The following is a 4,785-nucleotide window of genomic DNA, read 5'->3' on the forward strand; positions in this document are numbered from 1 at the left end:
TGCTCCTCTGTCTGGGTTCCTGGCTTTTTATCCCCTCTCTCCTGCTCTTCCGGCCTGCTACTCTGGGCGGGCCTGAGTTACCTCTCAATTTATTAGGCAGTATCAAAACATTTCTAAAAGAGACTGCAGCCATTTATGCTCCCACCAGTATTATATGAAATCTCTTATTGCTACACATTTTTACCAACACTGAGTATTTCCAGGCTTTTAAACTTACGTCAATCTAACGAGTATGTAACTACATCTCATTGTTTTAATTTGCATTTCCCTTTTACTAATGAAGTTGAACATCTATCAGTGTTTATTGGCCATTTGAAGTTCCTTTGTTGTGAAGTACCTGATCAAGCCTTTAATTTTGTGACTTTTCTACTGGGTTGTCTTTTTTCTTATTGATCTCTATAGGAATTCTTTATATATTTTGAACAAACTCCTAATTACACGTGTTATAAATATTTTCTCTCATGTTGTGGGTTGTCTTTTCACTCTTTTAATGGTATTATGATATGAACAGAAGTTAGCAATTTTAATGTCATCAAATATATTAATTTTCCTCTACATATTATGTTCCTTATACTTTATTTATGAAGTTCTTCCTTATACTGAGGTTGGAAGATATTTTTCCTATATGAGCTCCTGAAAGCTTTGTATGTTTTCTTTCATATTGAATTTGTAATGCTTCTTATACTAATTTTTATGTCTGTTATTTGGTAGAAGTCCAATTTCATTTCTTTTATCTGGGTACTCATTTATTCCAATATGAGTTAGAAGCAGACTATCTGAAAATGATCCCAGTTCTTTACAGGTTGTCTAACAATGTGGTAGCTGGGATCCAAGAACGGACTTTACCCCACGTAAAAGGGCTGTGCCGAAACACAAATTCCTATGGGATCCACAGCTTTTTCTTTCTATCAAAAAAGGCTACAACTTTCTATGTTGGAATGCTTGTTAGATTACCCAGTATTACTGTTTTTTGTTTTTGTCCCCCACTCTTTTTTTCTCTTGTGTTTCAGTAGGATAACTTCTACTAATCTATCTTCAATTCTCTGGTTCTCCCCTTAATTGTAACATGTCTACTGCTGATGAGCTCACAGAAACATTCTTCATTTCTGTTATATTGTTTTGATTTTACAAATTTCCATCAGACTCTAACAGATTGCATATCCTTGAGAAAATTCTTCATCTATTCATGCATGTTCCCTATCTTTCCAATACTAATCTTTAACTATAGATAAACATAATCATAAACTCCACTGCCACTGAGTCAACTTCTGACTCATAGTGACCCTATACAACAGGGTGGAACTGTGCCATAGGGTTTCTAAGGTTATAAATCTTTATGGAAGCAGACTGTCTCATATTTTTCCTGTGGAGTAGCTGGTGGGTTCAAACCACCGATCTTTTTGTTAGCAGCTGAATGCCTTAACCACTGTACCATAAGAGCCCCTTAAACACAGTCATACTTATTTTAAATTATTTGTCTGATAGTTCCAGCACTTTTGTTAGCTCTGTGTCTCATTCTGTTGATTTTTCTGTCCCATGACAGTGTTTTTTTCCCCCCTTGTGTTTTTGTTTGACTGTATGCTGGACATCATGTTAAAGCAGTAAAGCCTGAGGAAAAACAGTTTTAATGTCTAGAAATGGGCATGTCTTTTTTTCTGCCCGGAGAATCTTAACTAGAAGTGAATTTTGCCACCCAGGTGTTATTTGGTAACAGTCTGGAGACATTTTCTAATTGTCCCAACTGGGGGATGCTACAGGAGCCCTGGTGGTGCAGCAGTTAAGTAGTTAACTGAAATGCTGGTGGTTTGAACCCATCAAATGCTCTGTGGGAGAAAGATGTGGCAATCAGGTCCCATGAAGATTTATGTCCTTGGAAACCCTATGGGTTAGTTTTATTCTATTCTATTCTATTCAATCCTTTAGGATTGCTATAAGTTGGAATTGACAAGGTGGCAGTGAGTTTGGTTTTTGATTGGGGGATGTTATGGTATCTATTGTGTAGAGGCCAGGAATGCTGCTAAATATCTTAAAATGCACAGATCAGCCTCCCCACCACAAAAAGAATTATCTAATTCAAAATACCAACAGTGCTGAGGTTGACAAACAAAAATATTTTTATTATTTTTCAGGTCACAATACTCCATAATTTACATTATTATATAATTATACATTTTTAAGACTCACGGTTTATTTAGAAGTATGTTTCTTAATGTTTTTCTTTTTTTGTTATTCATTTCTAGCTAAATTTCATTGTGGCCAGAGGATATATCTTGTAAGGCTCCAATCATTTGCAATGTGTTAGGCTTTTTTAACGGTTCCATATATGGTCCATTTTAATTACCATTCTATGTGTACTTGCAAAAATGTGTCCCTTTGATGAAGTTTGTTAATCATGTTTGATTCTTATATATCTATATTGATTTATTGGCCTGTTTGTTCTATCAATTATTGACAATGGTATGTTAAAACCTACAATGATTAAAAAATATTTTATATATTTTCATTTTATGTTCTTAAGTTCACATGGCATTAAAATGTCTTACATCTTTCTCCTGAATTAAAATTTTGATCACCATGTAGTGATTCTTTTTATGTCCAGTAATGCTTTCTGCTTTAAAATCAATTCTGTCTGATAACCACATATCTAAACTGGCTATACATTGGTTAGAATATGTTCAGTACATTATTTTCCATGTTTTCAATGTTAGCTTTTCTATATCGCCATGTTTAAAATACACTGCTCCTAAATAGAATTAGTTGTATCAAAAAAAATTTCATCTGACAACCTCTCTTTTGACTGTAGCATTTAATTCATTTATATTGATTAAAAATAAAATCTAAACTAAACGTACTGCAGTTGAATTAATTCCAACTCATAGCAACCCTATAGGACAGAGTGGAATTTCCCCTTAGGGTTTCCAAGGCTGTAAATCTTTATGGAAGCAGACTACCTCATCTATCTCCCGTAGGGCAGCTGGTGGGTTCAAATTGTTGACTGTTTCGGTTAGCAGCTAACCATTGTGCCACCAGGGTTCCTCATTAATTCATACCACTTATTTGCACATACCATCTTATAGTATATTACTTATATTTGTTCTATGTTTATTTTTCTCTCCCTGCCTTATTTTGGATTGTTTTGGTATTTTTATGCCATTTTCCCTTTTCAACCAGAATGGAAAGTTCTATACTTCTATTCATTTAGCTGTGACCATAGACATCACCCGCTAGGAGTTGGAAATGACTCGACGGCACCTAACAACAAGAACAACATCACCCCAGGCATACTTCAGTTATCAACATCCAAAATTGATCTATATCTTTACCCAGTTTCCTGACAATACAAGAATGCTAGTCCATTTTAGCTCCATTTATATTCTCCCTCCTTACATACTATTACTGATGTTGTTTTTAGGTGCTATCAATTTGGCTCTGATTCACAGCAATTCTATGTACAACACAACGAAACAGTGCCCAGTCCTGTGCCAGCCTCACAATCCTTGCCATACCTGATTCCATCATTCATTGTAACCACTGTGTCAGTCCATTTTACTGAGGGCCTTCCCCTTTTCTATTGACCCTCCACTTTACCAAGCATAATATCCTTCTCCAGGAAATGGTCCCTTCTGAAAACATGACCAAAGTAGGTGAGATGAAGTCTGGCCATTCTCGCTTCCGAGAAACATTCCAGCTGTACTTCTTCTAGGACAGATTTGTTTGTTCTTCTGACAGTCCATGTACTTTCATTATTCTTCGCCAACAACACAACTCAAAATCATGAACTCTTCTTCGATCTTCCTTATTCATTGTCCAGCTTCCACGTGCATAGGTGATTCAAAATACCATGGATATTGTTGATAGATATTTTAATTCTAGCTTTTTCTCTTTAAAACTCACACTACTTCGTCACTTTTATTGCTTTGTACAATACTGTTTGTTCAAATTTATCCTCTCAAACTGTCGATATGAGATTACTTTCTGTCTGCTAAAATGCATTCTTTGTAATTTCCTTTAATAAGAGTTGGTTGTTCACAGTCTCTTAGTTTTAGTCTGAACATATATTTAATTCACCCCCATTCACCAGAGACTTTCACTTTGAAAAGATTTTATAGTTACTTTGTCATATTTCTCGAACATTTACACATTCAATGTCTCCCCCCGCCGCCTTTTCTTATTGTTGTTGCTAACAATGGCATAGTCCCTAAGGCATTTGAATGCTAACCAGAAGGCTGGTGGTTCAAACCCACCCGCCACTCCTCAGAAGGAAGGTTGGGCAATCTACTTCCGTAGTGATACTGCCTTGGAAACCCAAGGAGGGGTTGCTATGAGTCGGATCTGACTCGACGGCAGTGCCTTTGGTTTTGGTTTGGTTGCTGATGAAAATTCACTGTGATGCATCTTGGTGTGGATTTCTTTTTATTTACCCTGCTTTATCTGTGCTGAATCTGTAGGCTGGTACTGTTTGGAAAAAATTCTCAGTCATTATCACTTTAAATATTGCCCTTGCCTTGTTTCAGACCTTTTAACTCACTCTCCCATGTCGTTCCATATGTCTATTGTGATGGCTGAAGATGTGTCAACTTGGCTGGACTCCAGTTGTGAGTGGTGGTTCCCATGATGGGATCAGATGACTGAGTTCTGAGCGGCCGGTCTGCCCAAGGGGAGTTTCCCCAGGGGTGTGGCCTACCTGCAATGCTATTCCAAGGACAAGCTGGAAGAACGGCATTCCGGACTATATACTTCCTTGAGTGAGTGGCTCGCCGCTCGCCCTGGAGGTTTCGGATTCAT

Source organism: Orycteropus afer, unplaced genomic scaffold (assembly GCF_000298275.1).
Source record: "Orycteropus afer afer isolate SDZICR_OR568_19922 unplaced genomic scaffold, OryAfe1.0 scaffold00147, whole genome shotgun sequence".
Taxonomy (NCBI): Eukaryota; Metazoa; Chordata; class Mammalia; order Tubulidentata; family Orycteropodidae; genus Orycteropus; species Orycteropus afer.